This window comes from Macaca nemestrina, chromosome 14, assembly GCF_043159975.1.
Source record: "Macaca nemestrina isolate mMacNem1 chromosome 14, mMacNem.hap1, whole genome shotgun sequence".
Taxonomy (NCBI): Eukaryota; Metazoa; Chordata; class Mammalia; order Primates; family Cercopithecidae; genus Macaca; species Macaca nemestrina.
The window spans coordinates 52,735,587-52,762,461 of NC_092138.1; the positions used below are offsets into that span (position 1 = coordinate 52,735,587).

At 33.9% G+C, this 26,875-nt stretch overlaps 1 long non-coding RNA gene across 3 annotated transcripts in view; it reads right to left on the reverse strand.

Moving 5' to 3' along the window:
* LOC105498408 (uncharacterized) overlaps positions 1-26,875 on the reverse strand; it is an 869,015-nt gene that overhangs the window by 435,775 nt on the left and 406,365 nt on the right. For all 3 annotated transcript variants that reach the window (XR_011612640.1, XR_011612638.1, XR_011612639.1), the window contains one exon: positions 697-817. This is a non-coding gene — a long non-coding RNA (uncharacterized lncRNA). The remainder of the gene's footprint in view (positions 1-696; positions 818-26,875) is intronic.

Sequence of the window (26,875 nt, forward strand, 5' to 3'; positions counted from 1 at the left end):
AGCTGCTGGACAGGATAGAAAAACTCATTGCTCTCCCTGTGTTATGAGTACACCACCAATCATTTGCCACTTAGATGGTGGTGCAGGAGCTATCAGTTTCTATGGCAACCAGAGCCGTGGTGATTGATTCCTTGCCAGTATGGCATCACCACAGGGAGTGCAGCTTGTGATTTTTGTATGCTCGCAACATCCATCTAATTAAAACAGGATTATGGAATCATCCCAGTATATGTTCAGCAACTACACTGCATTCCATTTATGTAAATGTCAACACTATTAAATACAGTGATCAGAAGATGTTTATAAAGAAATACTTGCTTTAGTCTTCAGTTGTGCACTGGGAAGTGAGGGCTCAACCACCTGGTTTTGGCCATTATATTCTCTTAAATGGTAGCCTTCAACCAGGCACAGTCATTTTGTATTTGAAAATCATATGAAGCAAAGCCAAACTGTTACATTTCAATTGATGCAACGCTTGCTAACTCTAGAATGCAATACTAAGCCTGACTTGGAAATTGGCTAATTAATTTAGTGTGTATGAATTATTTATTCATCAAAAGCTCTTAATTCACGTGATTGATTTCTCTTTCATTGGCCTCCCTTGAGAGCAGAACATCCTTCTGCTCTCATGATTTCCTTCTCACAGAGCATTCCTCAAGTCCTTTAACAGTTGCTTGGGATTTGGGGAAAGCTTACCTATCAGGTGAGATAAAAGATGCAGTCTTCACCGTTGTGCATGGAGACTCCAGATGAAAAAGGCAGCTCAGGGATTCATGAAGGGCTAAATGAGTAGGCAAGTCCTTCAGAGAATTGTGAGCTGTATAGGCAAAATAAAAGAAAAAGGACAGAGGGTGACAGATCAGTTAGCAGTGTTGTCTTATACGTCAGAGTTTTTGCTGGATAAGACTGACAAAATATTCTGTTAACATGAAAAATGACAGTCTGCACTCCTAATGGCTTCATATCCCTGTGCATTTCATTTTCTAATGTATTTCTATGTTATAGAAGCTGCCACTGTGACATATATAAGTATGTGCTGTATAGTATGCGTATTCGTTGTCAAAACTCTATTCATTTTACAGAATTTTTTCCCTTGCCTTCACATATGTTATATGAAGAAATTGCACATTCAAATGATACTGTCAGAGATACTTCTGGTTAAATTTTAATTATTAGTACTCTACTTCCCAAAAGTTTCATGACATTTCAAAGTTCTCATGAAATGACAGTAAAATTACTCCCAAAGCAGGAAATTCATAAAATGACAAAAATCTATAAAACATTTTGACTATGGAAAGAAAAGGGATTCTAATATCAGTTAGGATGTGATGATTGGCTGACACAAAACTGATGGAAAGAGGAGTGCTTCATTGAATGTAGCTTTTAAAATACATACTGTTTTTCAGTTGTGGTATCACCAAGGGTATGTAACTAAATAGTGGGTACAATTCACAGTATTTTCTTCGTCTGGGGCACACAGTTTATATTGCATGTATGTATCTACTCTAGACATTAGCAAGTCACAATTAGAGTCACAATATATGCCATTCTGCCAGGCATGGTGGCTCATGCCTGTAATCCCAGCACTTCAGGAGGCTGAGGCTGGCAGATCACAAGGTCAAGAAATCAAGACCATCCTGGCCAACATGGTGAGACCCCATCTCTATTAAAAATACAAACATTAGGTGGGCGTGGTGGCACTGGCCTGTAGTCCCAGCTACTCGGGGGGAGAATCACTTGAACCAAGGAGGCGGAGGTTGCAGTGAGCAGAGATCACGCCATTGCACTCCAGCCTGGAGACAGAGTGAGACTCCATCTCAAAAGAAAAAAAAATACGCCATTCATTGCTACTTTCGTTAAGTAGTGAAGGTGATGAGCATGCATTTTATCAACAATGGTAGCATCATTCATCCATCATAATGTCTACTGTCCTTTCAGATATTTATGCTACCACCAGTACTCCCTTTGAGCCCCTCAAAAACATTAGCTCACACAAATAAACCCAAGATATTTTTGAGTGTTTCTTTTTTGAAAGGGAAGAATTACATATTACACAATGCAAGATATTTTAGAATAATTTTGAGGGATTTTTCCAAGTAATGTGACCAAGAAATTAAACTCATTAGCTAATTATTTTTGCTTATTTAACCTAAAAAATCCGTGCTTCCCTTAAATTTTCCTTTTTTAAAATGAAGTAGCATGTTCTGTACTACAAAAATAAAAAGAATATTTCAGAAATTTGTATTGCTTAATTTGTATAAATGCTAGATATCGTCATTGAATACTGGACTGATAAAAATATAGGGCTGGGCGCGGTGGCTCACCTGTAATCCCAGCACTTTGGGAGGCCAAGATGGGCAGATCACGAGGTCAGGAATTCGAAACTAGCCTGGCCAGCATGGTGAAACCCCATCGCTACTAAAAATACAAAAATTAGCAGGGTATGGTGGCACGTGCCTGTAATCTCAGCTACTCAGGATGCTGAGGGAGGAGAATTGCTTGAACCTGGGAGGTGGAGGTTGTGGTGAGCTGAGATTGCGCCACTGCACTCCAGCCTAAGCATCAGAGCAAGACTCCGTTAAAAAAATATATATATACACGCATATATATAATATGTGTGTGTGTGTGTGTGTGTGTATATATATATATATATATATATATATACACACACACACACACATAAGCTAGAACTGGTAAAATTTTAGGCATATTATCTGCCTCTATACACACCTCATGTCTTCAAAAATCCTATTTTCTTGCAATGATAAATTATCAATATCTGTTCTGTGCATAGGCAGAAAATGGCATTTTCCTGAGTACTCACAAAGCTTATCTACTGTATGGTTAGAATATGTTTCATGAAATTTTTCAAAACTATAGAAAGTGATAATAAAAATATATTTCAGAGCCTAGAATGCTCTTGAAACAATGAAATATTTACTCTCTGAAAAACGTCACAAAGATTATTTAGATACCTGTTTATTATATGTATCTTTTTATGATTCGTGACATCTGTAATGGCATCAAATAGTCTCCAAAAACGAAAATATGTACTACTTTCAAAGAAAAATCTTTTTTGGGGAGTTTAGTTTTTATGTTCATTATCATGAAAGTGGAATAAATATTGAGTCAAGGACTTGGTTATGCTGCATTCCAGATGGCTGGAGACATATTTGACAGTGCAGGTGTCATGTTAATATGACAGCAAATTACTGGTGTATGTGTGCGTGTTTAGGTTGATGGAACCTAGGGAGTCATTACCTGACTACCCACATAGAAGGAACAGCTGGCCAGCTGAAGATCTATACCTCAGAAGTGCACAGACTTTATTCAAGCTTTGATGGTCTGTAAAAACTAAGAGGTATGCTCTTTCCTCTTTTCTAACAATTGATTAAAAATGAAAATGCATGCTTTGCAATTGAAATAAATGTTATCAATGCAAATTTAACTCCAGATACAGTTCAATTGAATCAAGCCAAAATCAATGTTTCCAAAGCAAATTGTTTCATGTGTTTTCTGGTCTCCTTTCATATTTCTACCAATGTTGGCATTAAACGGATGGACCAGGGAAATATGAACCTGAGAACAGCCAGTGTCACCTCTTAGAAATCTAGAAAAAGTAGAATAAGACATGCATAGATTAATGCTTGAGTTATATGAGTTAAACAAGTAAATGATAAATATGTAGATGTATAAATAATAGGTTAAAAGAGATATTAGATAAATAAATGATAGAAGACCATAGGTATATAATATAAAGTGTATTTTTATTTTGACACTACTAAAAATGTTTGACTGTCTCTAATATAAATGAACAGGAAAGCATGGGTTTATATGCTGGTTATGCCATCCATGACTTGACCAAACACATAATATTTATTGCTTATTGACTACATTGTGTTAGGTGCTATAAAACAGTTATATTAAATTTCTTACATTTAAATCTTGTAATATCCCTATAACATAGGTAACTTGTCTTCATTTTACAGATGAGAAAACTCAGATTTATGGAAGTAAAGCAACGTGTTTATGGTCACACCAATAGTCCATGGCAACGTAGGATTCAGACTCTGAAGCTCTAAGTGAAAACTGTCGTTATTGTATTTCATTGCATATGAATATCTAGGATGTGCATAGAGCTGGAAGCATTATAAGAGACCCTGGAGTAGGCCAAGAACCATTAACATGGTTCTAGAAAATCCTGTGACTGAGAAAACATGTTTCTAGCATATTCCTTAGATTTGTTAACTCGCGCTAAACCCTGCAGATGACTCATTCTTTTCAGTGTTGTCCTAGACTCCAGTATCAGAGCCAGGATGGTTTGAGTTTTTTGGGTAGAATTCTACCCGTCAGATAAAACAGATATGGATGAAACATGAAGATAGCAACTCCCCATAAAATAGTGTTATAAACAACTTAATCATTTATATATCTATTCCTTGATTATTATATATATTTAAGGTATACAGCATCAGGTTTTATATACATATACAAATAAAATAACTACTGCAGGTAAGTAAATGAACATATTCATCCCCTTCTATAGTTACCTTTTTATTTTTCTGGTAAAATTACCTACAATCTACACATTCATCACATTTTCAATATACAATAAAATATTATTTACTATAGTCTTCTTGCAGTGCATTAGATCTTTAGAATTATTCATCTTATGTAACTGCTAAGTTCTACCCTTTGACCTAGGTGTCTCCATTTTCTTCACCTCCCAGCCACTGGAAACCACCTTTCTGTTCTCAGTTTCTAAGTATTCAACTTTTCTTTTTAGATTCCACATATATATGAGATTATGCAGTATTTTCTTTCTGTTTCTGGTTTATTTCACTTAGCATAAGGTTCTCCTGGTTTGCCTATCTTAATGCAAGTAAAGGATTCTCCTTTTTTAAGGCTGAATAATGTTGTATTGTATATGTGTGCATGTGTATGTTTGTGTATATACATACATGTCACAATTTTTTAATCCAGTTATTAATGGACACAGGTTGTTTCCATATCTTGACTACTGTGAATAATGCTGCAATATACATGGGAGTACATATATCTTTATTAAAGTCCTGATTTCATTTCCTTTGGATATATACCCAGCAGAGGGACTACTGGGTCATATTTAACCAAGGAAGTGAAAGCTCTTTACACTGAAATCTATAAAACATTGAAGGAAATTGAAGGAAACACAAATAAATGGAAAGATATTTCATGCTCATGGATTGGAAGAATCAATATTGTTAAAATGTCTATTCTACTTAAAGCAATATACTGAATCGACTCAATTCCTAAAACAACCCAATGGCATTTTTCACAGAAATTAAAAAATAATTCTAAAATTCATATAGAAAAGCAAAAGACCCTGAATAGCTAAAGCAATATTAAGAAAAGAAAACACAGTTGGGGGCATCACATGTCCTGCTTTCAAATTGTATTACAAAGCTATATTAATTAAAACAGTATGGTACTGGCAAAAAGACAAATAGAACAATGGAACAAAATAGAGAGCCTGGAAATAAACCCAAGCATATATGATCCACTAATTTTCAAGAAAGTCATTAAAGTGACACAATGGGGAAAGAATAGTCTCTTCAATAAGTGATATTTTTCCTGAAAAAAATGGGATATTTACATGCAAAATTATGAAATAGAACCCTTATCTTACACCATAAACAAAAATCAACTCAAAATGAATTAAGGACTTAAACATAAGACCTGAAATAATAAAATGCAGAAGAAAATAGTGAGAAAGTTTCTTGACGTTGGTCTTGGCAATGATTCTTTTGGATATTACATCAAAATCTCAGGCAACAGTAGGAAAAGTAAACAAGTGGGACTATGTCAAACTAAGAAACTTCTGCAAAGCAAAGGAAACAATCAATAAAATGAAAAGGCAGTCTATGGATTGAGAACAAATCCTTTTTACCCATATATCTGATAAGGATTTAACATCCAAAATATATAAGTTACTCACAGAAATCAATAGTAATAAAAACAAATACCCCAATTTAAAAATGAGCCTGAATAGGTATTTTTCCCAAAAAGACACAAATATGGCCAACAGGTATATGAAAGGGTGCTCAACATCACTAATCATCAGAGGAATGCAAATCAAAACCACAACTAGGTACTGTTTCATACCTGTTAGGATGAATATTATATAAAGACAACAGGTAACAAGTGTTGGTAAGGTGGACAGAAAAAGTGAACCCTTACGCACTGTTGGTGGAAATATACCTTGGTGCAACCATTATGAATGACACTATGGAGGTTACTCGAAAAAATGAAATCATCTTTTTAAACATCTTATTTTGACCTGGGTCCATTTCTTCTCATGTCACTTTGTAGACTACAGCTAACAGTTACTTAAATACATGTACTACTTATTTTGGGGGATGGTCAGGAACCACACAGCTATTTTAATTAGATACGTGCTTGAAAAATCGCTTTGGAATTTTCTAGTGGTAGGAAGAGGTAAAATTATATATGAGTATAGTATATACATATGCTGGCTGGGAATCTCCTGGCCTTTGGAGCCATGGTTAAAGCTGATGTGACTTGACATTTCACAATCTTGTAGCAGTCCAGAGTTCTACCTTGTAAATTCTGTGAATTCTAGAAAATAATTTCTATTTTTCTCTTTCTTGGTGCTCTCGCATCAGTAAGCATTTGCTGCCTCCATTCCAACACAAATCAATCTGGGTATAAATTCCAGCCTTGTCACCAAATCTCTTAAATAAATTAATAATTTTATTGAAGGATTTTTTTTGCCCTGGTTTTGGATATGATTATATCACACAGCTTATAGTATTTCCAATCTCACTAATTCAATCCTCAGTTTCATTTCTATTTTCCACCTTGAATTATTGCAGAAACCAGAAAATTCTTCCCCTCCTATACCTAAAACTACTGGGGTCCTATTTTCTACCACACACTTAGATTGGGATCCCCCTTTCCACTACACTTGCTTAAACATAATCCTTTCCTAAGAAGAATTCAATTGACTAGGATGATCTCCATTTAATGAGATTCTCATGTTCTATTCTCCTACTTATATCTTTCATATATATTTTTCTCTATATTATTAAATGCTTATCAATGAAACATCTGGACTTTCAAACAGAATATAGATTTATGACAGTTTTGTTTGTGTTATTGTTATATTAGTCTAAATGAATAATTTTCAATAAATTAGTTTATTAATTTTAAATAATTGAAATTATTTACTTAAGCTAATATAATTATAAAACAAAAATTTACATGTCTAAAACAGATAATATTATGAAAATATATTAAATAATTGAGAATTTTTTCTCCTTAGATTTAGGCCTCTGACTTCCTTGACCAAAATAATATAGCAGAAAAAGGATAGTATGCCAAAAGCTTGCTTTTTTATAAATAAATGAAGGCTCTTGTACCCATGTCTAATCTCATTATAAACATAGATGCTCAAATACTTGTGAACAGTGAATAGACACATCCCGAGCCAGATTTAGGCTTCAGTGAAATTTATTAAATGCATCCCAACATTTGAGAGTAGTGTTGGTTTACTTTTTAAGGGCTTGAGTTAACCAAAAGTTGTCTTGAATCTTTCTGTTATTAAACCAAATCTAGTAAATAAGGTAGATTTAGTAAATAATATGGTTTTCATACAATGTAATTTGATCTTGAGTAATCAGCAAAAGGAAAAATACAGTTTCCTATTTGGTATTTTTAGTTGTAATTAGTTTTTGCTATTTATTTTGCTTATAATGCTAATTTAGAAATTTTTTAAAATATCAAGTAATACATTCTCATTGTAAGAAGTTCCAATGAGAACTAAGAATTCTCCAGTGAAAACTGAGGATAACTCTTCTCACTAAGGACAATGGGAATTTTACCCTTTCTCCATCTTTTGCAAATAGAATCTCCATAAGTAACAGCTGTTAAAAGTCTGGTGTAGATTCTTCTAGTTATTTTTCCATATGTGCATAAGTAAAAATGAAACCTGGGAAAATACGATTCATATCTTGGACTTTATTAAGAATATACCTTGAATGTTGTTTTATATATCAAATTTTGTTGGTTCTATATACCATAATTTATATATTTATTTTCATACTGAAGGATGTTTAAGTTGTCTGAAATGTGTTGATTTTCAGTGTACCTCCTACAAGGCATATCATGGTACAAATGCCTTTGTGTACGTATATGCAAGCATTTGCATACAACTGAATCCTAGGAACAAGTTTACTGTGTCAAAAATAATGCCCATTTAAAAATTTGATTGCTACCACATAATTGTTTTAAAAAAAGAGGAGAAAGTGAAATTTATCAATTTAGAATTGAATTTGCCAATTTAGAGGGGTTTTGTTTACCTTTGCCTCAGAGACCTATATGGTAATTTGAGGTACTACATACTCTGATTTTGCCTCTTAAAATTTTTGATGTTTTGTTTATCACTGGGTCTTATGCATGAATTTTTATTTTTATATTTTTTATTAAAATGTAATTTATCGTGATTATTAAGGTATTGCCTTGATTATTAAATGTTATATATCTTTATTATTATGTTTCTTAGTTTTACTTTTGAGCTTTATAATATTGATGACATTCTATGTAGTCTTCTATAACTAACTTCATATTTTTCAATACAAACACTAATATTATACTATTACAATTAATCCATTTTATTGCTATAGCATTTCACTGTGTGAATAATATACCACGAATTATTTTTTAATTCTTAATGCCTAGCAATCAGTTTTCCCCCAGGTTTTTTGCTATTATGGACAAGGCTTCTAATTATTAATGTGCATGTGCCTTTTGAAGATATGTAGCTAAGTAGAGAATTTCTGAGTTATAGGGCAAACGTGCAAGAAAATTCAAATTTTTCAGATAAATTATTTTCCAATGTGACTGCACAATAATAAACATAAAGTCTTAGTTTGAATGCAACTGAATGTATTCTTTTATGGTTAGTATATTTATTTTGTCTGAGTCTAGCTTCTTCACATTGCATTTCCCAAAAATAAACACAAGTCCCATCCCAAATACTCTTCTGTAATGTAGTGTCACCTCTCTTCCATCTAGAGGTGGAATATAAATCTCCTGTCCTTTAATCTAGGTTGGACTTAGTGGCTTCCCGAGTAGAAGTGACATTCTGAGACTTCTGTGGTTAGGACATAGGATGAGCTTCTCAGAATAGCTCTACTTCGGTTACTCCCTTTCAGATACCAGTCAGCAAGCAGGCTGTGAGAAGCCCAAGCTACAAAGAGAAACCATCTGTAGACATTCTGGGAGGGAAATAGCTTCAAATGAGCTCCCCAACAATACCAGACAGACTGCTATCCATGTGAGTGAGCCATCTTGAATGTCCAGCTAAGTCAAGCTTTCAGACAACTCCATCCCATTAGCTATAATGATATAAAAGACCTCAAGTGAGGACTACCCAACTGTGAGAGAGAATAATAAATTGCTATTTTAAATCACTAAATTTTAGAGTAGTTTGTTATACAGAAAAAGAGTATTAACTGAAACACGAAAATATATTTCCTTTATATTCATCAAATAGTTAACATTAAAAAAATTGTGTCCCATTCCTTGATCCACCTGTGGTTGGTTTTTTGTTGTTGTTGTTGTTGTTGGTTTTCTTCTTCTTTAAAAATCTTTATTTTTTAACTGACAAAAGTTTGTGTATATTTTTCATGTAGTTGATTTTTGCGTATGATGAAATTACAGACCCAATTTTATATCCTGATAAGGTTAACAACATAAAACCAAGTTTTGTCCAAAACTATTTTCTACATAGTGGTTGTTTTCCAGATCCATTAACTTAATTTTGGGCTTGTGGCTTCATTGACTTTTAGGCTTGTACAAAAAAGTAAAAAAAAAAAAACTCATAGCAAATTTTGTAAAATCTAATTTGTTATACATGAAACATATGAGATTAGTCACTATTAGTTAAATAAATACATTATTAAGGAAGCAGAGAATAAAAGTTAAATACAGCCTCATTTGGGTCAAATAAATTAGGTTTCAATCTCATGTTCGCAAATTTACTGAACTTTTTCATCTCTTTAAAGAAAGCAATTAAACTCATAGTTCAGCATTTTTGTGACAAAATAATCATTTGAGATTTCTTGGCATTAGAAACTGGCATAAATTAAATTATCAGCAAGTGGCATCTCTCTTGACCCACAAAAGACAGAAGAGAAACTTTCTGTAATATGTGAAGAAATATGCTGGATTTGAATCTATAGACCTTACCGGACGCATTTCTGAAATGGAGCCTCGCATTTTCATGAAAGATTTAGGGTTAAAGAATATCTGTCTTAATTTATGAGACTTAATGTGTTTCTAAATCATTTTTATACACAATATGTAAGATTTTTCATTCATTTTTCAATTTTGTAAATTGCCAAACTAAACATATTCTTCTGAAAAATAAATGCTTCAGCATAAAGAACAATAATAATCAAAGAATATTGGGATGCATACTTTGAAAAGTTGTTTCCTGTTTTTCTATATTTACAATAGTAAACAGCAAACCTTTACTTTTTTGACAGTAGTTTGATTTACAGATATGTCTAATCTGTTCAGGTACATAAGGATGTTTATGAAAAAAATATTTTTTCTCAGGATCTCTGGATCTCATATTCTGTTATAGACAGCCTTCGTATGTATACTTAAGTATTGGCTGAAGTGTATTTCTTTAACTTCTTAATGTGAAATTTAAGCAACTACACTAGTTTAATAGACAAAACTTTTTTAGCATTTTTAGGTTTGTAGAAAAAATTGTCAAAAATAGAATGTTTCATTCATATGTGGAAACTAAAAATTAAAGCAATTGAACTCAAGGAGTTAGAGAGTAGAATGTTGGTTATCAGAGGCTGGGAAAGCGGTGGCAGGGAAGTGAGGATAGTTAATGGGTACAAAAATATAATTAGATAGAATAAATAAGATCTAGTATTTGATAGCACAACAGTGTGACTATAGTCAACAGTAATTTATTGTACATTTTAAAACAACTAAAAGAGAGAATTGAAATATTCCTAAAACAAATGATAAATGCTCGAGTTAATGGACATCACAATTACCCCCAATGAGATTATTACACATTGTATGTCTGTATTAACAAATCACATGTACAACATAAATATATACCCATAGGTACCCAAGTAATTTAAAATAAAAACTTCTTTAAAAAGTACAGAGAATTTACAAATCTTCCTCATTTCCCCACTACAGTTTCCCCTATTATTAACATCTTGGATTAATGTGATACATTCGTTACAATTAATGAGGCAATATTGATACATTATAATTAATGATAACTTGTAGTTTACATTAGGATTTACTTTGTGTTGCACATTCTGTGGGTTTGGATAAATATGTAATGACATGTATGCTCCCTTATAGTGCTACACAGAATACTTGCACTGCCTTAAAAATCGCTTGCCCCACATTTTCATCTTTCCTTCCCGACAAAAACCATTGGCGACCATTGATCTTTTTACTGTCTCCATAGGTCTTCCCTTCCCAGAATGTCTTATAGTTGGAACTATATAGTCTTTTCATATTGGCTTCTTTCACTTAAAAATATACATTTAATGTTCTACCAACTTTTTCATGGCTTACTAGCTCATTTCTTTTTATCACTGAATAATACGTCATTGTGTAGATGTACCACAGTCTGTCGGTCCATTTGTTGAAAGAAATCTTGGCTGCTTCCAAGTTTTGGCAATTCTGAACAAAGCTGCTATAAACATTCTTGTGTAGCTCTTTGTGTGAATATGGATTTTTCAACTTATTTGGGTAAATAACAATGAGTGTAAATCCTGGATAATATGGTAAGAATATGTTTAGCTTTGTAAGAAATTGCCAAACGCCCACACAAAGTGACTATACCATTTTGGATTCCTATCAACAATGAATAAGAGTTCTTGTTGCTCCGAATCCTAGCCAGTATTTGCTGTTGTCAGTATTTTGAATTTTAGCCATTCTAATAGCTTTGTAATGGTATATCATTGTTGTTTTAATTCACAATTCCCTAATGACATATGACGCTGGATATTTTTTCATGTACATATTTGCCAGCTGTTTATCTCCTTTGAGGAAGTGTTTGTTCAGAGCCTTTGCTCATTTACTAATTCAATTGTTTGTTTTCTTATTGTTATTAGTTTTTTGTAAAATTGGGACAGCAGGTCTTTATCAGATATGTGTTTTTGCAAAGATTTTCTCCCTATTTGTAACTTGTGCCTTCATTATCTTAACAGTGTATTGCACAGATAAAAAGGTTTTAATTTTTGTGAAATTCATCATCAATTTTTTCCTTCATAGATTATGCTTTTGGCATTAAATCAAAAAATCAACAAACCCAAAGTTGTCTAGATTTTCTTCTATATTATCTATATGAGTTTTACAGTTTGTGTTTTACATTTAGGTCTATGATCCATTTTGAGAAAACTTTTATAAAATGTGTAAAGTCTATATCTAGATTCCTTTTTTATGTGGAACTCCAGATGTTTCAGCACATTTGTTGAAAAGATTGTCTTTTCCTCATCAAATTGCCTTTGCTCTACTGTTAATAATCACACGACTACATTTAAGTGAATCTAATTCTGCGCTTTCTATTCGGTTTTATTTATCTATTTACCTGTTCTTTAGCCAATACTGTATCCTCCTGGCTACTGTACTGTCTAAAAGTCAGGTAATATCAATCTTCTATTTTGTTCTTGTTCTTCAATATTGTGTTGGCTATTGTGGATCTTTTGCCTCTCTTTATGAGTTTTAGAAGTAATTGACTGATACACATGAAATAAATACTGGGATTTGGATTAGGATTTCATCAAATCTATAAAGTGGGAAAGAATTGACATCATTAAAATATTGACACTTTCTATCTATGTGCATTGAACATCTCTCCACTTAGATTTTTAAATTATTAGAATGTTGTAGTTTTTTACATAAAACATATGATAATTTATTAGATTTATACTTAAGTATTTTATATTTTTGGTGCTAATTTAAATGGTATTGTGTTTTTAATTCCAAATCCCAATTGTTTAATGCTGGCATTTAAGAGAACGATTAACTTTTGTAAATTATCCTTGTATCCTGCTGATTTGCTAGAATTACTTGCGAGTTTCAAAAGATTTTTGTTGTAAATTCTGAGATTTTTCAACATGGAAATTATGTCATCTATAAACAAAGACAATTTTATTGCTTCCTTTTAATCAGTATTCCATTTATTTCATTTTCTTGTCTTACTGTGTTAGCTAGGATGTCCAGTATGATGATGAAGAGGAGTGGTGAGAGGGGACATCTTTACCTTGTTCCTAATCTTAGCAGGAGGGCATCTAGTCTGCCACTATTATGTATGATGTTATCTGTAGGTGTGTTGTAGATATTCTTCATGAAGTTGAAAAAGTTCCTCTCTACTCCTAGTTTATAGAGCATTTTTAAAAATCATGAATGAGTGTTGGAATTTGTCAAATGCTTGTTCTGCATCTATTGGTAAGCTCATATAATTTTCCTTCTTTAGCCTGTTGATGTGATGAATTACATTATTTGATTTTTGAATGGTGAACTCCCTTTGAATACATTGGATAAATCTCACTTAGTCATGGTATGTAATTTTTATAAATTATTGGATTCAACTTGTTGATATTTCGTTGAGAATTTTTGCATCTATGTTCATGAGCAATAATGGTTTGTAGATTTTCTTTCTTGTAATATGTTTTTCAGATTTGAGTATTAAGATAATGTTGACCATATGAAATGAGTTAGGAAGTATTCTCCCTGCTTCTGTTTTTTTGTTTTGTTTTGTTTTGTTTTGTTTTTTGAAGAGATTGTAGAGAATTGGTATAATTTCTTTCTTAAATATTTGGTATAGTTCAACAATAAATTCAATCTGGGCCTGTTGTTTTGAAAGGTTTTAGAAGGCTGTTAATTCGTAATTCATGTTTTAATAGATTTAAGACTACCAGATTATTTATTTCTCCTTTAGTGAGTTTCGGTGGATTGCATCTTTTGTGAAAAGAACATAGAATTGTTCATGGTACTCCTTTATTTCTGTTTTAAAACTCATGGAATTAAAATGATTGACTTGTTGATGACTTGTTGATTCCTGATATTGGTAATTTACATCTTTTTTGTTGGTTAGTCTAGTTTATCAATATTTTTTAAAAATGCTTTTTTAAAACTGGCTTTTGGTCATGTTTATGGTCATTATTGATTTCCTGTTTTTATTGCTTTCTGCTCTAACTTCTATTACTTAATCCCTTCTGCTTGTTTTACACATCTTTCTCTAGTTTCCCAAGGTGGAACCTTAAGATACTGATATTAAATTTTTCCTATTTTCTAAAATATTCATTCTGTAATACAAATTTCCCTCTAAGCACCAGTTTTGCTGCATTACACACATTTTGATGAGTTGTGTATTTGTTTTCAAATATTTTAAAATTTCATCTTGAAAATATTTTGTTTCATATATAATTTAGAAGTGTTTAATCTCCAAGTATTTTCTTGTTGTCCAGCTATTTTTCTGGCTATAATTTTTAGTTTAGTGGTCTGAAAGCATAGTTTGTATGATTTCTATTCTTTTAAACGTGTTAAGGTGTGTTTGATACCCTCAAATATGTTATATTTGGTAAAAGCTCTGTGTGAGTTTCAGAAGAATATGAAGTATGTATGGTTTTGCATAAAGTGTCTATTTGGTAAATGCTCTGTGTGAGCTTCAGAAGAATATGTAATATGTATGGTTTTGGATAAAGTATCCTATAAATGTTAATTAGGTCTAGTTGATTGATGGTGCTGTTGAGTTCAACTATATCCTTACTTTTTTCTGCTTGCTAGATCTGTCAGTTATCACAGAGGGATGTTAAAGTTTCCAACTATAATAGTAAATTTGTCAAATTCTCTTTGCAGTTCTACAGTTTTTGCCTTACATGTTTTGATATTTTGGTGGTAGGTGCATGCACATTAAGGATTGCTATATTTTCTTGAAGAATTTGGCCCTTAATCATTTTTATATAATGCCCCATTTTTTCTCTGATAATTTTTCTTGCTCTGAAGTCTGTACTTACTGAAATTAATATAGCTAATCTAGATTTATTTTTATTTGTGTTAGTGTGGTATATCTTTCTCCAACACTTTAATATCTGTCTCTTTTATTTAAAGTAGATTTCCTGTAGACAACATATAGTTGGTTCTTCTTTTTTGACTCACTTTGATAACCTCTCTTTTAATTGGTGTTTTTAGATGACTGACATTTAAAGTGATTATTAGTATAGTTAGATTAATAAATACCATATTTGTTAGTGTTTTCCACTCATTGCCTTTGTGGGGTTTTTTTTGCTTGTTAGTTTGCCTATGTGTTTTATATGTTTTTTCTGCCTTCTCTGGTTTTAATTAAGCATTTTCTATAATTCTATCTATCTCCTTTGTTAGCATATTTATTACATTTCTTTTTTACTATTTTTAATGATTGCTCTAGAGTTTACAGTATTGCAGTAAACATTTGCAACTAATTTAAACACATTTTCAAATAACACTATACTACTTCATGGGTAATGAAAGCATCTTATAATATAGTATCTCTAGTTTTTTCCCTTTCTTGTTTCATAACTGCCATTTCACTTCACATACTCATAACCAAAATCACTGAGTATATGGTGCATTATTTTGACAAAAATCTGTAAACTGTTAGATCAATTAAAACAAAAAAGAAAAGAGTCCATTATACCTTCACTTATTCCTTCTCTGGTGTTTTTCATTTCTTAGCATAGATCTGAGATTCTGACCTATATGATTTTTTTTTCCCCCTCTGAAGAATTCTAACATTTCTTGCAAGGCAGGTCTATTGGCAACAAATGCTCCTAGTTGTTTTGTGAGAAGGTTTGTGTTTCTTTTTCACTTTTGAAGGATAATTTCACTAGATACAGAATTCTATGTTGGTAATTTATTCTTTCTTTTTCTTTGAACACTGTATTTCACTCTACGCTCTTCCTGCTTGCATGCTTTCTGAAAAATCGGATGGAGTGTTTATCTTTGCTTTTCTATAGGTAAGCTCTTTATTTCTTCTGACTTCCTTAAAATAATTTTTATCTTGATTTCCTTTAGTTTGAATAGATATGCCTAAGTGTAGACTTTTTATATTTATCCTACTTGGTGTTCTCTCATTCATTTCAGAAAATTCTCTGCCCTATGACTTCAAACATTTCCTCTATTTCTTTATCTCTTTCTTCTACTTCTGGTATTCCAATTACACATATATTATAACTTTTGTGGTTGTCCCACAGTTTTGAAATATTTTATCAATTTTCTCTTTGCATTTTGGTTATCAAAGTTTCTACTGACATTTGCTCAAGCTTATTGATTCTTTTCTTAGTCATATCCAGTCTATTGATGATTCCTTCAAATTTCTAGTACAGTATCTCTTATTTCTAGCATTCTCTTTTGATTCTTTCTCGGGGTTTTTATATCTCTTCTTTCAGTTTCCGTATGCTCTTTCATATTGTTAGGTCGTGTCTACTTTTTCCAATATCGCCCTTTACATATTAATCAGTTGTTTTAAATTTCCATTCTGATAGTTCCAACATGACTGCCATATCTGAATCTCATTCTGATGCTTAATTTTTCCCGTCAAACATTGTTCTTAAAAATATATATGCCTTGTAATTATTCATTGAAAGCTGGTCATAAGCTAGCAAGTAAAAGAAACTTAGGTATATATGCCTTTAGTGTGAGCGTGTATGTTTATTCAGTTAGGAGTTAGCTTGTATTTACTGTTTGCTGTAGGTGTGGTGTCGGGGCTAATTTTCTCTGATGCTCTTGTTTTCGTTTTTTGTTGTTGTTGTTGTAGTTTTCCCTAGTGACTCTTACATGATGTTCGACATTTTCAATTCCTTCATTTCTTTATCCTATTATTTTCTAGGAGCTCCACTGAGGTAATGATAGCGTGTTGGGGGAGAAAAAATGTTCCATAAAATTATCATTAAGCCTTTTTCTTTTACCGAGCCTGTGTCCTTAGACTGTGACCTTCACAAATGCTTCTCACTTTTACTTTCTTTTATTTTTCTATGAAAGTGAGGCCAAAAGGCCTCACCTAGTTGGAGCTGGGCATTTCCTTTTTGCCATGTAGAAGACTAGAGTGGGCAAGAGTTGCATATTTCCCTTCATACAGTTTGCTTAGGTTCTGGTAAAACACCAGTCAGTTAGGCTCTGGTAAAACAGTTTCCCTTGTGGGCAGGTTTTGTTAAGGAGAACAGAATATTCTAAACGTATCTTTAAATGGCTACTTTTCCCTTTCCTCTGCTGGAAATACTAAGGGTTTGTTTTTTGTTTTTCTGATTTTCACTGTGAGAACGTGGTAGAGTTCCTACGAGTAAGCTTCAGAAAAGTGTGGAGGCCTTCCTATGACTGAGTCTCCTTGGAGTTTTAACTCTCATGCTTGTCTACCTTTATCTTCCAGCAATTCAATTACATGTTTAAGTTTTCTTAACCCTGTACTGGCTCAGCAATGGTTTCTGTTCCTCAACCTTTACCCCAATAAGCTATGATTCCCTTTAACTTCCTGTCTGTCTCTCCAATTTGACGGGCAATAGGTTGCTCTCTGATTTCATTTCTCTGAAGAATCCTAGAGGAATTGCTGATTTTCAGTTTGTTCAGTTTTTTGTTGTTGTTGCAAAGATGAAGGTGAGGCCTTTTAAGGTCATTACATCCTTGACTAGAAATTAGAATGCTACTAAACTATTTTTTTAATTGTTTAAAATTTTACTTATCTATTTCTCAACTTTTAAGTCCAGGGGTACATGTGCAGGATGTGTAGATTGGCTACATAGGTAAACATGTGCCATGGCGGTTTACTGCACAGATCATCCCATCACCCATGTATTAAGCCCAGCATCCATTAGCTATTCTGCCTGATGCTCCCCAGCCTCCCATCGCCCCACAGGTGTCCAGTGTGTGTTGTTTCCCACCCCCCACGTGACCATGAGTTCTCATCAGTCAGCTCCCACTTATAAGTGATAACACGCTGTGTTTGGTTTTCCATTCCTACATTAGTTTGCTGACTATAATGGCTTCCACCTCCATCCATGTCACTGCAAAGGACATTGTTCTCATTCTTTTTTTATGGCTGCATTGTATTCCACAGTGTATATGTACCACTTTTTCTTTATCAAGTCTATCATTGATGGGCATTTAGATTGATGTAATGACTTTGCCTTGTAAATAGTTCTGCAATAAACATATGTGTGCATGTATCTTACTAGAATGATTTATATTCCTTTGGGTGTATACTCAGTAATGGGATTGCTAGGTCAAATGATATTTCTACCTCTAGGTCTTTGAGAAACGGCTACACTGTGTTCTCCAATGGTTGAACTAATTTACACTCCCACCAACAGTGTAAAAGTGTTCCTTTTTCTCCACAACTTAACCAGCATTTATTGTTTTTGACTTTTTAGTAATAGGCATTCTGATTGGCATGAGATGATATCTCATTGTGGTTTTGATTTACATTTCTCTAATGATTAGCGATGTTGAGCTTTTTTTCATGTGATTGTTGGTCACATGTATGTCTTCTTTTGAGAAGTGTCTGTTCATGTCCTTTGCCCACTTTTCAATGGGGATGTTTGCTTTTTTTTTTTTTTTTCTTTTTTTTTAACTTGTTTAAGTTCCTTGTAGATTTTGGATATTAGACCTTTGTCAGATGGATAGACTGCATTCTCTAGGTTGTCTGTTCACTCTGATGATGATGTTTCTTCTGTGGTGCAGAAGCTCTTTAGTTTAATTAAATCCCATTTGTCAATTTTTGGTTTTGTTGCAATTGCTTTTGGCTTTTTTGTCATGAAATCTTTGCCTATACCTATATCCTAAAGGTATTGCCTACATTTTCTTCTAGGGTTTTTATAGTTTTGGGTTTTATATTTAAGTATTTAATCCATCTTGAGTTAAATTTTTTGTATGGTTTAAGGAAGGAGTCCAGTTTCAATTTTCTGCATATGGCTAGCAAGTTCTCCCAGCACCATTTATTAAATAGGGAATCCTTTCCCCGTTGTTTTTGTCCAGCTTGTCAAAGATCAGATGGCTGTAGGTGTGCGGTCTTATTTCAGAGTTCTCTATTCGGTTCCAACGGTCTATGTGCCTGTTTCTGTACTAGTACCATGCTGTGTTGGTTACTGCAGCCTTGTAGTATAGTTTGAAATTGGGTAGCATGATGCCTTCAGCTTTGCTCCTTTTGCTTTTACAAAACATTTTAGTTTGAGATAATAGAAGAACAAATACAGTTATGATAAATAATGCAGAGATAATTTGTCTACTCTTTTTCTAGTTTCCTTCAATAATAATATCTTGCAAAACTGTAGGATAGTATCACCACCAGGATATGGGCTTTGATACAATCCACTTATCTTGTTCAGATTTCTTCAGTTTTACTTGTATTGATTTGTGTTCATGTGTATGCTTTTTCAGTTCTATGCAATTTTATCACATACATAGGTTAGTATATTCACCACCTGGTTAAGATAACAGTACTTTCAACATCAGGAGAATTCTTCCTGTTGCACTCTTATGACCACACCCATTTTCTTCTCACCTTATCCCATTCTTAACTCTGCAAACCATTCATTGGTCTCCATTTCTATAGGCACCACATTTTTTTGATACATTGAATTTGTAATATGTACCCAAGCCAAACAATATTAGAATATTGGGAAGCAAATTCTCCTTCTATGCCATGATTTTATAAACAGCAAAATTAAATTTCATTTTGTATATATATAAAATGAATATATATAATGAATATATACAGATAATGAATAATGAATATATATTATATATGTATATTCTGTGTATTATGTAAAAAGAAGGGACACCTACTTCAAATTGGATGCTAGTCTAACTACTCAAATATCATGAGTTAATTCTGAGATGAAAGTCAGCCACGCCAGGCACAGTGGCTCATGCCTGTAATCCCAGCACTTCAGAAGACCAAGATAGGCAGATAACTTGAGGTCAAGAGTTCGAGACCAGCCTGAGCAACATGGTGAAACCCTTACTCTACTAAAAATACAAAAATTAGCCAGTCTATAGTCCCAGCTACTTGGGAGACTGAGATAGGAGAATCACTTGAACCCAGGAGGCAGAGGTTGCAGTGAGTGGATATTGTGCCACCGCACTACAGCCTGGGTAACTGAGTGAGACCCTCTCACAAAAGAAAGAAAATCAGCTGGTGACATTTATTGTCATGAAATTCCTTCTCTTGTCAATGAATACAGAATTTTTATGGTAAGAGAAGATAGAAACTAATGTCAAAATGGCCTTTCCTTATGTGTTACAACCGAATGCCCCTCTTATATGTCTGCCAAATACAGGAGGCCACTTTCTTTAAATACGTACCAAGATGAGAGGATTTTTGAGTGAGTGGCTCCAAAGCTAAAGGATTCAGAGGATACCAGGTTACAAATGGAATATGGTGGAGGCTACAAGACACTGGTATTTTCTTTACTGGAATTTCTATTTGTTCAAGTCCATAAAATGTAATATTACTATGTGAAATTATTACTTTTATCATTCATTTTTATGGTAATTTTTGAATTCAGGAGTGAAAACAATAAAATTGTTGCTTTTTAATTTCAAATAGGACTCTGTGTTTGCTCTGTGTTTGTTCCTCCCCTGATTTTCTTCATATATTGTGAATTAATATTTTCTTATATATCATTAAAAGGTGTTTTACAGGGCTGGGCGCAGTGGCTCACGCCTGTAATCCCAGCATTTTGGGAGGCCGAGGTGAGCATATCACCTAAGGTCGGGAGTTCACGACCAGCCTGACGAACCTGGAGTAACCCCGTCTCTACTAAAAATACAAAATTAGCCAGGCATGGTGGCACATTCCTGTAATCCCAGCTACTGGGGAGGCTGAGGCAGAAGAATCGCTTGAACCTGGGAGGCGGAGGTTGTGGTGAGCCAAGATTGCGCCATTGCACTCCAGCCTGGGCAACAGGAGCGAAAATCCGTCTCAAAAAAAAAAAAAAAAAATGGGTGTTTTAGGCTAGGTGCGGTGGCTCAGGCCTGTAATCCCAGCACTTTGGGAGGTCAAGGCGAGTGGATCACAAAGCCAGAAGTTGGAGACCAGCCTGGCCAACCTAGTCAAACCCTATCCCTATTAAAAATTCAAAAAATTAGCCAGTGTGGTGGCATACGCCTGTAATCTCAACTACTCAGGAGGCTGAGGCAGGAGAATCGTTTGAACACAGGAAGCAGAGGTTGCAGTCAGCTGAGATGGCACCATTGGACTCCAGCTTGGAGGACAGAGTGAGACTTGGTCTCCAAAAAAAATGTGTTTTATCAGGTTACCTTAATTGGAGACACTGAGCTAGCTTTCTGCTTCATTTTGCCAGGAAAATCCTTAGTGATCTTATGTATGGATTTAGTGCTGAATTGATATTTGTATTGATTATCCGTCTCACTTTTAAATTATGCAAAACTCCAATTAAAATATAAAAACAAAAATGTGAAAGCAAGGAAGGATTAGGTGTTTCAAAAATGCAGATCAGATAAATACACTTTATTTAGGACATTCTTTCCTTCTTTTTGCATCTGTATTTTGAACATATCTGGTTATATTTCAAGAACAGACATAGATATTACAGGGAAAATCTGCTGTTAAAACATACTCGGTAACTATTCACTAATCCTTTCCTCTGAGAGCTTAGTCTGCTAAATATGATACAATGTATTCTCTTGCATGCATTGACTGAATGCCAGAACAAGACTCTAAAGACATCATAATTTAAATACCCAAGAGTCCTGGGAGAGGAGATGATTTAATAGATATCTGTAACACAAAAGGTTTAGCAAAAAGGAAGGCACGTGAACATTGTAAAATCAGTGTGGAGGATTTAAGTTTGTACAATTTTATCAATTCCAAAATATTATATCTATATCAATTTATTGATTTACCTGTCTTACTATAATGTCTATGTTAGAGAGAAAGAGAGAGAATCCACACACACACACCTACACACGCATCCTAAAATCAGATGAAATCTCATAATAAGCGGTGTCACGAGTAGCTTCTTGTTCATAGGACATTTTATCCTGAGAAAACTTTCACATTTAAAACATAAGAATATGGAAATCCATTATTGCATAAATATAACTGCCCTTCAACCTCATTCACTTAGAAAAAATGCCAGTATCACTGGTTTATGTGTATATTTGTTTTGGAAAAAAAGATTGAGTAGCTGGTGAGAGTATTTGCCTTTTCTGATACTTCTCATCCCAATCTCATTTTTTTAAAAATTTCTCTTTTATGGACTTGGGTGAGTCCACATTGGACAACCTATACATGCATTTAAAATGAAAAAACGAAGTTCATGTAAAAAGTAAGCATGTGATGAATCTTATATCCTCTTCCCTTATGCGGATGATAGAAATAATTACTTCTAGATATATCATTGCACTGGGCACAGTTGGCACCCAGGAGTTGGCCAGGTGTTAGATGTGATAGGAAATGCACTGCCTGATTAGACGGACTAGAGTCCAAGTGCAAAAACATTCTGTCTTAAATGAGATGAGGCACAGAAATTTAAAGATGCCATTTAATTTTCATCTGTGGCCAACACATGCCAGTGTTTCAAGATGATTTTGTTAATCACTTGGGACTATTCAATGCATGTGATAATGAAAAGATAGAAACATGTTTTTTTCAAACAAGGCAAACACTGTTCAACTCAATTTCATTGCAATCTTTTAGATGAGTTTTTTTTTTTTTTTTTTTTGTAATCTTAGTGTATTTCTTTTCATGACTACGTAAAGGTATTTTGCTTTGTTCTGTTTCTACTCAGGTTTTTATCCCACTGTGTATTTTTTATTGTTATAATTCAGTCATACGCTGGACTCTAACGATGCTATGGGCACAATAGTACCCAGAAAGTTGCCCTGAAGCTCAGCATACTTAGTAAAGAAGTTGAAGATCTTTTCTAAAAATATATGTTATATACATAAGATTATCTAATTTGCGTTAATTTTTAATTATTTACTGATTTTTGATTCCTGACACATGTTAACAATCCATTGATAGCAATAATTGCTACCATTTACTGAGCGTTTATAATAGGCTTTATAATAGGCAAGCACGTTGCCAAGCATTTTATATGTATTATCATAATAAATTTTTGAAATTGATATTATTGAATGCATCAGTTTATTTCTTATTTTCTACATAGCTGTTCTCAAATTTCTTTCAGAGTGTTCATGAGGTAAAAAGTATTTTCATGGTAATACTGGCATTATTTATCTATTAGAATTTCACTTCCTCACAAATATTAAGAGCACAAAAACTTATCAATAATCTATATTGTTTTAGAGTCCATGTTACCTCTAACCTTTAAAAAACTACCAACAATGAGTTTTAATGCAGTATGAAAGAGGAATATTCTCAACTACCTAAAAATATTATTAGAATACATCTCTCTTTTCCAATTACATACATATTGAGGTCAGATTCTAGTGATATTCTTTGACCAAAGTAATATATTACAACAGACTGAATATAGAAACAGACATAACAGCTCAGACGTAGTATAAAACATTTTCTAGATCTTTACAAAATATAAACAGTGGCACTCTTCTTTTACTTTTTGTTTTGAAAAAATATAGTTAAATTTCACAAACATGTTGTTTATGTTACAATTGAATTTATTATTTTTTAAATGAATTAACAGCTATATTACTTAAATACATATAGGTTGACATTTCTAACATTAATATATATAAACAGAAAAAAGCTGGGGGTTTTTTTGTTTGTTTTTTCTGAGACTGAGTCTTGCTCTACAACTTGGGCTGGAGTGCAGGGTCATGATTGTAGATCACTGCAGCCACGACCTCCCAGGCTCAAGCAATCCTCCCATCTCAGCCTCCCAAGTAGTTGGGATTGTAAGAATGTGCCACCATGCCTGGCTAACTTTTCTGTATTTTTTGTAGAGATGTGGTCTCACCTTGATGCCCAGGCTTGTCTTGAACTCCTGGCCTCAAGTGATTCACCCCCTTGGCCTCCCAAAGTGCTGAGAATACAGGCATGAGCTACTGCACTCAGCCAAAAAAATCTTTCAATAACTTTTAAGAGCCTAAAAGGTATTCTGACACCAAAATATTTCAGAACAATTTTTCTAACACATTTTCCAAAAGAAATTTTCTTTTACATTATATGATGTACATATGATTTCTACAAATGATTCAGTAGGTAAATATGTCATTTTGTTATTTTATTCATATAGCCAAACTCTATTCTTTCAACAGACATCATGCGATAATGGTAATAGCCCAGTGACTTCCAAGTAAGGTGAATTTTCTTCACCAACTTAAGAATTTTAAATTATGTCTTGAAAAAAAGATTAAAAATATAATGCTTCCTATGTTAGGGAACAAAATAACTATGTTTAATAATTACAGATGTTAAAATAATTAGGTTTAAGCATTACAGATGTTGTTCAAGTTGTGTTGTATGAACAACTTGGTATGACAGCATAGAGAGGGAAGTAAAACACCTGGATAAGATCTGCTTGGAGCCAAGAGAGAAAAGGGAAGCTGGAGATTTCTAGCAGTTGCCATTAGCACTGGAGACACCTGTAATCCTAGTTAGAGACAAGTCCCACAATTCTCATAGGCTCTGATCCAGCATAGGGACCTGCCTGAAGTCCATGCAGTTTCATTGCTCCAGAGAAGGAACACACACTGAGTCCTCCCACCACCACCACCCAACTCCCTGGGACCAAAACTGCTGTGAGACAAAACCACGTTGGGAATGGAGCTACTTCTGGAGTACATGAGTACATCATACCCTGGGGTTTAATAGCCCCTACACCTCCAAAACTTTTGGTCCCTGCCATCATTCCACTATATCCACACAGAAGACTACATACAGCCATGATCCCAGCAGCTGAGCCCACACAGTGTCTTATATTGCAGGAAACAAGAGGTCCAACATAGCAGAGGGCCTTCCCATGACCAAGGGAGCAAATACATGTGCTCCCTGGGGCCCTAGAACTGACCACCTGTGACTCTCCATCATTCTAGCTGCCACACAATGCATATGCCTCTTCAGAAACCAAAAACCTATTATTTTGGTGTCCACCATAGCTGGCAGTGCCACCACCAAAACTGACTAAACCACTATGCCAGGCATGCACCTCCCCAAATCCCAAAATCCAATCCACCCAGCAGATCCCACCCTCAACAAAGCTGTGGCACTGCTTCCACAAGCACCATCATTACAGGCCACTGAGGCATTCAAGACACCTCTGACATTGATCAAAACTGAAGAAATCACATGGAGAACATTCTAATACATGCACCTAGAATGAAAACCAAAGCACACTACCCAACTGATACAATAGGACACAGCTACAAGAAAAAGTATTTTTCTATGAAAGCTACTCCATAAAATTGGAAGGGGTAATTGTTTCACCAGATGTGAAGATATAAATGTAGGCACACACACACACAAATTTAAAGGAAATATACTTCCAAAAGAATACAATAGCCGGGCGCGGTGGCTCACGCCTGTAATCCCAGCACTTTGGGAGGCCGAGGCGGGCGGATCACAAGGTCAGGAGATGGAGACCACGGTGAAACCCCGTCTCTATTAAAAAATACAAAAAATTAGCCGGGTGTGGTGGTGGGCGCCTGTAGTCCCAGCTACTCAGGAGGCTGAGGCAGGAGAATCGCGTGAACCCGGGAGGCGGAGCTTGCAGTGAGCTGAGATCGCGCCACTGCACTCCAGCCTGGCCACAGAGCGAGACTCCATCTCAAAAAAAAAAAAAAAAAAAAAAAAAAAAAAGAATACAATATACTTTTTTCAGTAGCAGATCCAAAAACAAAGGAAAACTAATTTAATTTAATGATCTTGAGGAAACTCAGCAAGATACAAGGGAACGCAGATAGAGAATTTAACAATATCAGGCAAACAATTCATGATCAGAATGAGAAATTCAACAAAGAGATAGATATCATAAAATAATTTGTGAACAATCTTGGCGCTCAAGACATCAATCAATAAGATTAAAAAAATGACTGAAAGTTTCAACAACAAACAAACTCAAGCAGAAGAAAGAATTTCTGAACTTAAAGAGACACTTTTTAAAATAATTCAGTAAAACAGTGAAATTTAAAAAATAATAAAGAAGGCAATGGGACTTATGGATCACCATTAAGAACACATATATTTGCATTATGGGATTTTCAGATGAAGAAGAGACAAGAAGAGACATAGAAAAGCTATTTGATCAAATAATAGCTGAAAACATCTTACGTTTCGGAAGATACGTGGACATCCAGATCCAGGAAATTCAAATGTTATCAAATAGATTCCATTCTGAGGCTCATTATAGTATAAATGTCAAAAGTCAAAGACAAAGTGAGAATATTAAAAACATCAAGAAGAGTATCCAGTCACATGTAAGAGAATATCTATTAGATTAACAGCAGATTTCTTAGCAGAAATTGTACAGGCCAGGAGAGAAAGGAATCATATATTCAAAGTGCTGAAAGAAGAAAAAAAGATAACTGTCAGCCAAGAAAACTATTGCCAGCAAAGTTACTCTTTAGAAGAATAGCTTATACAAGCTATCCTTGTAAAAAGAGCAGTAGCATTTCTATACACCAATAATGAACTGCTTGAAAAAATGTAAAGAAGCAATTCACTTACAATAGCCACAAAATATAAAACACCTAGGAAGAAACTTGAAGAAGGTGAAACTATCTCTACAATAAAAATTATAAATCATTGATGAAAAAAATTGAATAGGACACAAACACAAAAAAATGAAAAGGCATTCCATGTTCGTGAATTGGAAGACTTGATATTGTTAAAATGACCACACTA